Genomic DNA, 8594 nt, shown 5'->3' with positions numbered 1-8594 from the left:
GATCGATGCAGCTTAGTATTTTCGTGTTTCTGTAACCCACCGGACTCTGCCATGGGTTACAGGATCTTTTCCGGGCGATCTTGGTCTTGTGCTTGCGTGTACACACGAAGGGGGATAAGGCACTAGCAGGTTTGCGCGTAAGTTGACCTGGGAGATCGGAACAATCACCAGACGCGGCCGGGATACGAACCCACGACCTTCCGCTTTGGAGGTCGGCGTCTCATCCACTAGACTATTGTCGGCGTCTCATCCACTAGACCATTGTCGGCGTCTCATCCATTAGACCATTGTCGGCGTCTCATCCACTAGACCATTGTCGGCGTCTCATCCATTAGACCATTGTCGGCGTCTCATCCATTAGACCTTTGTCGGCGTCTCATCCACTGGACCATTGTCGGCGTCTCATCCACCAGACCATTGTCGGCGTCTCATCCACTAGACCATTGTCGGCGTCTCATCCACTAGACCATTGTCGGCGTCTCATCCACTAGACCATTGTCGGCGTCTCATCCACTAGACCATTGCGTCCGTCGACGGCTGTGTCAATCTGCGAAAATAGATCAGCAACAAACCCCACAGTGTACAGAAAACAGCCTCTCTGTTGAGCTAGGGGGGTTGTCCCAATAGGAGAAGGCTCTCGTCTCACGCAAAGTGTGGTCAGATCTGACATGCTGTACATAATCCTTTGCACGGAAAGGAATCTATCGTTCAATATAGCTATTCTGATGAACACGTGGGGGAATTCGGGGGTTGTGATTGGATGGTCTCTTCCGATCATCAAAGCATAATGCTACGGAAGTCGGCCATTTTTCTCAATATCCAAAAGCATATTGTCAATACACCTGTTAACAGTTTCGGCGTTTACATGGAACGAAGAAGGAAAGCGGAAGAGGAAGAAGTACAAACATACTCGCAAAAAACGATCTGCGCACGCGTTCAAATCAAAGGGGAAAAAAAAGGATAATCGCGTGTTTGTATGCCCGATGTAATCCTTAGAACCTTTACACTCTTTCTTCGAACACTCAAAAGCAACTTCAGGGCTGAAAGACTACAAAATGGCACTTTTTGCCGACTGAATCTACGCTTTCTCAAATCAACCGGAACAGGAAGAAGAAGAAAAAACTTTCGAAAAAACAATCTGCGGATGCGCATTTTCTCAAAAACAGGAAACCGGAAGAGGAAGAAGGAGCAAAAGTGCTCGTAGAAAAAGATGTGCGCATGTGCGAATCTAAAATGGCCGCGGAACTGTTAATCGGTGTATAACAAAGACGCATGGTTCCGGTTTCTTCCACGTGTATAAAGTACACGCATACCTCGCCAGGTTTGTTTCTGTGACTAGTCGACAGACGATGCCCGATTTGCTTTGTGTGTGTTTTTGTTGTTGCTTACTGTACATGACATACATTACGTGTAAAATCCAGTTCTTTAACAGGCAACAAACCTTGCAAATTTCCAGAAGCTGCAATCTGAAGCGACCTATCTCTGATTCTAGCAGACGATCTCTCCAATGTTTAACACACAATCAGCAAACTCTCCTGTCACATAGAACGTCCATTGTATAGTGCAATGTTGAAATGAAGTTACCGGTCTGAAACATTTAGTCCTTTCTTCTGAGACAATCCTTGTTTTCTTATCATCTACAGATTTACCGCAGTCTTCACCACGCGAATTCCCAACAGAAGTCAGACTTTCGAACATACAATATACGTAGGCAAGCATAATACGTCATGACATCGAGTTTTCTCCGTAATACATGTCCGTGGGTTTTTCAATGTTCGGTTATTTCCGTGGCTTCATGCGGAAAGGGAACCGTCGTCTGCAATCAACGACATGGACCATTCTGGTACTTGTTGTTGACAAAAACATGATTTTAACACAAATTTTAATGTCAGAATAGCTATATAAACGCTATTGTGTTTTCATCGTAGCAATAGGGTCCGATATTTAGACTCGAACAAATATAATGCGACTCGTCTTCGACTCGTCGGCATTATAGGGGAAGGGCTCCTAATATGGACCACTTTTTGTTTCATGCTAATAACTAGCTTGTTTTCTTGCGAAGAAGTTTCATTTTGTGTTTGGTAGTCCTTCTCTCTTAAGTGAACCGTTAGGCCTAATTAGAGTGAAATAGCTTTGATAGACATTCAGCAAAAATTAAATACAGAAAAAATCACAAAGGGTCCATATTAGGCGCCCAGGCTCCAAATATGGACCAGTGAAGCGGCCTTCACGAATCACTGTCAACAGCCCCCTATACTTCAAAATAACATGATACAACTTATTGTGCATGTCAGACTAATTCAATTATGCTTTAGATTTATCTGTTTCGGGTTGATGAGAGCATTATTTGAAGCACACCAGAAAACCAAAGAAGCATATCAAAAACAGAGTGAAAATAAGTGAAATTATCAACTTCCGCAAAAAGAAGACAATTTGATATATTTTTTTGAAAGCTCGAGGGCTAGTTATAGGTTATTTTCAGCAAGCTTCTTAATGAATTAATGAAAATAGCCTTTAGCTTTTATTTTCTTCGATTTGTTGAAGGTGGTCCATATTAGGAGACCGTCAAACATACTTTGAGATTTTGCTATTATTTTTTGTTTGCAGTAGAAACTCGGGGTCAAAACTGCTAAAATGTAACAAATACGGTCTTAGCTGTCATTATATCAAATTTTGTGTGATAAAAGCTTTTGCTGTGGACAGAAACGAGTCCGTTTTAGGCGTCAACGTTAGAGTGAACGCTGCCAAAAGTGAAAAAAAGATAAAAAGCCTAACGGTTTTAAGGTTTGTGTTTCTGCAACTGTTTTGACATGCGCAAGTTATCCAGATAGGGTGAATACAGCGAATGAAATTGTTTTTAGCGCTCTAGCGCCGTTAGTTTGTCAGATCAAGAGGTGGTCCATATTAGGAGCCGGTCCATATTAGGAGCCCTTCCCCTACTTGTCTCGTCTAAATATCGGGCCCTATTGCTACGCTGAAAACACAATAGCTGTTAATGTAAGCAGTCAAGTAATAATACGAGAATTTATATCGCGCACATATCTCATCACAAGGCGACTCAAGGCGCACTGAAATGCAGCCGCCCGGCGCAGAAGGGACAGCACTCTATATTTCGGGGGAAGAATGCTGGGTATTTTCGTGTTTCTATAACCCACCGAACTCTGACATGGATTACAGGATCTTTTCCGTGCGCACTTGGTCTTGTGCTTGCGTGTACACACGAAGGGGGTTAAGTCACTAGCAGGTCTGCACATAAGTTGACCTGGGAGATCGGAAAAATCTCCACTTTTAAACCACCAGGCGGCAGCGACCGGGATTCGAACTCACGACCTCCCGATTAGGAGGCCGACGTCTTACCACCACGGCTCTGCGCCCGTCATAAATCATGACACATAAACTCTTGCACATCATCTCCCACTTGCTGTTTCCCATCGCTCTTTGACTCTCTTAGAACCCTTTGCTTTCACATTGACCCCCCCCCCCCCTCCCCTTTTGCCCTCACCTGCTCATCCCACAAATCCATTTCAAACGGCTAGCTGCTCATATTGGCACTTATTGAGATTTCATTATACCGTCAAGCCGCGTCGAAGACTTTTCTCCGGTGTCGCCAAAATTGAATATCGACTTTTTCCAGAACTGGCTTTTGTACACAATTTGTATTGGCCGGATGCTGTACTCAAAGTCTGCCGAGCTGCGCTCATATATCACTTTACTCATGTCTTTTCCATGACATTTTGGCCAGCGCTGAGGGCAGTTTTGCTTCGCGTTTACAGCGTTTTCATTACAGCGTAAAACCGGGGTAAGGATTTCTCTTCAGTTTCGCCCAAAATTAAATATCGACTTTTGGGGAGAAAAATCTTGCGCACGATTTGAACTGCAGAGCTGAAGTTCGTGTTCTCGATGCGTACCACGTCCACACAATTTTTCACATCCTTACTTCGCTCGCAACTGAGTAGGCTCATCATTGATTCAGCATTTCTGTGTTCTTTTTCTTGGCTTTCCTTTTTTGTGTTCCCCATCCCTTTCTTGTTTCTGCTTCTTGTTTCTGCTTCTTGTTTCTGCTTCTTGTTTCTTTGAGATGTTTTTCACTTTTTTTGTACACTCTTTACTTGTCTTTTTTTCTGCATTTTTTTCCTTCTCTTTTTGTGTGTGTTTGATGGTCCTTCTCTTTTTGTGTGTGTTTGTTGGTCCTTCTCTTTTTGTGTGTGTTTGTTGGTCCTTCTCTTTGTGTGTGTTTGTTGGTCCTTCTCTTTTTGTGTGTGTTTGATGGTCCTTCTCTTTGTGTGTGTTTGTTGGTCCTTCTCTTTTTGTGTGTGTTTGTTGGTCCTTCTCTTTTTGTGTGTGTTTGATGGTCCTTCTGTTTTTGTGTGTGTTTGATGGTCCTTCTGTTTTTGTGTGTGTTTGTTGGTCCTTCTCTTTTTGTGTGTGTTTGTTGGTCCTTCTGTTTTTGTGTGTGTTTGTTGGTCCTTATCTTTTTGTGTGTGTTTGTTGGTCCTTCTCTTCTTGTGTGTGTTTGTTGGTCCTTCTCTTTTTGTGTGTGTTTGATGGTCCTTTTCTTTTTGTGTGTGTTTGTTGGTCCTTCTCTTTTTGTGTGTGTTTGTTGGTCCTTCTCTTTTTGTGTGTGTTTGTTGGTCCTTCTCTTTTTGTGTGTGTTTGTTGGTCCTTCTCTTGTTGTGTGTGTTTGTTGGTCCTTCTCTTGTTGTGTGTGTTTGTTGGTCCTTCTGTTTTTGTGTGTGTTTGTTGGTCCTTCTCTTTTTGTGTGTGTTTGTCGGTCCTTCTCTTTTTGTGTGTGTTTGTTGGTCCTTCTCTTGTTGTGTGTGTTTGTTGGTCCTTCTCTTTTTGTGTGTGTTTGTCGGTCCTTCTCTTTTTGTGTGTGTTTGTTGGTCCTTCTCTTTTTGTGTGTGTTTGTTGGTCCTTCTCTTTTTGTGTGTGTTTGTCGGTCCTTCTCTTTTTGTGTGTGTTTGTTGGTCCTTCTCTTGTTGTGTGTGTTTGTTGGTCCTTCTCTTTTAGTGTGTGTTTGTTGGTCCTTCTGTTTTTGTGTGTGTTTGTTGGTCCTTCTCTTTTTGTGTGTGTTTGTTGGTCCTTCTCTTGTTGTGTGTGTTTGTTGGTCCTTCTCTTTTTGTGTGTGTTTGTTGGTCCTTCTCTTGTTGTGTGTGTTTGTTGGTCCTTCTCTTTTTGTGTGTGTTTGTTGGTCCTTCTCTTATTGTGTGTTTGATGGTCCTTCTCTTTTTGTGTGTGTTTGTTGGTCCTTCTGTTTTTGTGTGTGTTTGTTGGTCCTTCTCTTTTTGTGTGTGTTTGTTGGTCCTTCTCTTTTTGTGCGTGTTTGTTGGTCCTTCTCTTTTTGTGTGTGTTTGTTGGTCCTTCTCTTTTTGTGTGTGTTTGTTGGTCCTTCTGTTTTTGTGTGTGTTTGTTGGTCCTTCTGTTTTTGTGTGTGTTTGTTGGTCCTTCTTTTTTTGTGTGTGTTTGATGGTCCTTCTGTTTTTGTGTGTGTTTGTTGGTCCTTCTGTTTTTGTGTGTGTTTGTTGGTCCTTCTCTTTTTGTGTGTGTTTGTTGGTCCTTCTCTTTTTGTGTGTGTTTTGTGTGTGTTTGTTGGTCCTTCTCTTTTTGTGTGTGTTTGATGGTCCTTCTCTTTGTGTGTGTGTTTGTTGGTCCTTCTCTTTTTGTGTGTGTTTGTTGGTCCTTCTCTTTTTGTGTGTGTTTTGTGTGTGTTTGTTGGTCCTTCTGTTTTTGTGTGTGTTTGTTGGTCCTTCTCTTTTTGTGTGTGTTTGTTGGTCCTTCTCTTTTTGTGTGTGTTTGTTGGTCCTTCTCTTTTTGTGTGTGTTTGTTGGTCCTTCTCTTTTTGTGTGTGTTTGTTGGTCCTTCTCTTTGTGTGTGTGTTTGTTGGTCCTTCTCTTTTTGTGTGTGTTTGTTGGTCCTTCTCTTGTTGTGTGTGTTTGTTGGTCCTTCTCTTTTTGTGTGTGTTTGTTGGTCCTTCTCTTTTTGTGTGTGTTTGATGGTCCTTCTCTTTTTGTGTGTGTTTGTTGGTCCTTCTCTTTTTGTGTGTGTTTTGTGTGTGTTTGTTGGTCCTTCTCTTTTTGTGTGTGTTTGTTGGTCCTTCTCTTTTTGTGTGTGTTTGTTGGTCCTTCTCTTTTTGTGCGTGTTTGTTGGTCCTTCTCTTTTTGTGTGTGTTTGTCGGTCCTTCTCTTTTTGTGTGTGTTTTGTGTGTGTTTGATGGTCCTTCTGTTTTTGTGTGTGTTTGTTGGTCCTTCTCTTTTTGTGTGTGTTTGTTGGTCCTTCTCTTCTTGTGTGTGTTTGTTGGTCCTTCTCTTTTTGTGTGTGTTTGTTGGTCCTTCTCTTTTTGTGTGTGTTTGTTGGTCCTTCTCTTTTTGTGTGTGTTTTGTGTGTGTTTGTTGGTCCTTCTCTTTTTGTGTGTGTTTGTTGGTTCTTCTCTTTTTGTGTGTGTTTGTTGGTTCTTCTCTTTTTGTGTGTGTTTTGTGTGTGTTTGTTGGTCCTTCTCTTTTTGTGTGTGTTTGATGGTCCTTCTCTTTTAGTGTGTGTTTGTTGGTCCTTCTCTTTTTGTGTGTGTTTGTTGGTCCTTCTGTTTTTGTGTGTGTTAGTTGGTCCTTCTCTTTTTGTGTGTGTTTGTTGGTCCTTCTCTTTTTGTGTGTGTTTTGTGTGTGTTTGTTGGTCCTTCTCTTTTTGTGTGTGTTTTGTGTGTGTTTGTTGGTCCTTCTCTTTTTGTGTGTGTTTGTTGGTCCTTCTCTTTTTGTGTGTGTTTGTTGGTTCTTCTCTTTTTGTGTGTGTTTGTTGGTTCTTCTCTTTTTGTGTGTGTTTTGTGTGTGTTTGTTGGTCCTTCTCTTTTTGTGTGTGTTTGATGGTCCTTCTCTTTTAGTGTGTGTTTGTTGGTCCTTCTCTTTTTGTGTGTGTTTGTTGGTCCTTCTGTTTTTGTGTGTGTTTGTTGGTCCTTCTCTTTTTGTGTGTGTTTGTTGGTCCTTCTCTTTTTGTGTGTGTTTGATGGTCCTTCTCTTTTTGTGTGTGTTTGATGGTCCTTCTCTTTTTGTGTGTGTTTGTTGGTCCTTCTCTTTTTGTGTGTGTTTGATGGTCCTTCTCTTTTTGTGTGTGTTTGATGGTCCTTCTCTTTTTGTGTGTGTTTGTTGGTCCTTCTCTTTTTGTGTGTGTTTGTTGGTCCTTCTCTTTTTGTGTGTGTTTGTTGGTTCTTCTCTTTTTGTGTGTGTTTTGTGTGTGTTTGTTGGTCCTTCTCTTTTTGTGTGTGTTTGTTGGTCCTTCTCTTTTTGTGTGTGTTTGTTGGTCCTTCTGTTTTTGTGTGTGTTTGTTGGTCCTTCTCTTTTTGTGTGTGTTTGTTGGTCCTTCACTTTTTGTGTGTGTTTGTTGGTCCTTCTGTTTTTGTGTGTGTTTGTTGGTCCTTCTCTTTTTGTGCGTGTTTGATGGTCCTTCTCTTTTTGTGTGTGTTTGTTGGTCCTTCTCTTTTTGTGTGTGTTTGTTGGTCCTTATCTTTTTGTGTGTGTTTGTTGGTCCTTATCTTTTTGTGTGTGTTTGTTGGTCCTTCTGTTTTTGTGTGTGTTTGTTGGTCCTTCTCTTTTTGTGTGTGTTTGTTGGTCCGTCTTTTTGTGTGTGTTTGTTGGTCCTTCTGTTTTTGTGTGTGTTTGTTGGTCCTTCTCTTTTTGTGTGTGTTTGATGGTCCTTCTCTTTTTGTGTGTGTTTGTTGGTCCGTCTTTTTGTGTGTGTTTGTTGGTCCTTCTCTTTCTGTGTGTGTTTGATGGTCCTTCTCTTTTTGTGTGTGTTTGTTGGTCCTTCTCTTTTTGTGTGTGTTTGTTGGTCCTTCTCTTTTTGTGTGTGTTTGATGGTCCTTCTCTTTCTGTGTGTGTTTGTTGGTCCTTCTGTTTTTGTGTGTGTTTGTTGGTCCTTCTCTTCTTGTGTGTGTTTGATGGTCCTTCTGTTTTTGTGTGTGTTTGTTGGTCCTTCTGTTTTTGTGTGTGTTTGATGGTCCTTCTCTTTTTGTGTGTGTTTGATGGTCCTTCTCATTTTGTGCGTGTTTGTTGGTCCTTATCTTTTAATTTGTGTCCTTTCCTTTTACTCCTTTTGACCCCTTTTTTCTTCTCTTTGTATCTTTTCCTGTCCTTTCTCTTTCGTGTAGCGTGCCTTTGTCGTGTGTACTGAAGAGTTATGTCCACTTTGCTGCCCGCGCTCTGAAGCTTACACCTCCTGTTAATGATTTGTTTAGGGGGGGGGGGGGGGCTGGACTTTTTTGGATTTTTTTTATAATTTTTTTTTTTTTTTTTTTGGGGGGGGGGCTTTCGTTTAAGTTCATTTGTCATGTGTCTGGGCTATAGTAGATGTGGCTTAAAACAAGTTGTACAAGTCTGCACTGGAAGATTTACAACCAATCATCCTCTTTTTGTGTGTGTAAAGATGAGAAAAATAGGCTCAGCCATAAGGAAGTCTCAATCTTGGACAGTTAAATACCGCTCAGTTCAGCTTAGTTTAGTTGAGTTTAATTTAGTTCTTTCATTTTATTTCTCCCACTCGTTCGCTCACTCGTGCACGGTTATCTGTACACACGTAATATTGTTTTCTTCGTCTGTTTATTATTTAGC

Source organism: Littorina saxatilis, linkage group LG13, assembly GCF_037325665.1.
Source record: "Littorina saxatilis isolate snail1 linkage group LG13, US_GU_Lsax_2.0, whole genome shotgun sequence".
Lineage (NCBI taxonomy): Eukaryota > Metazoa > Mollusca > Gastropoda > Littorinimorpha > Littorinidae > Littorina > Littorina saxatilis.
Note: the sequence above shows the minus strand (reverse complement) of the source record.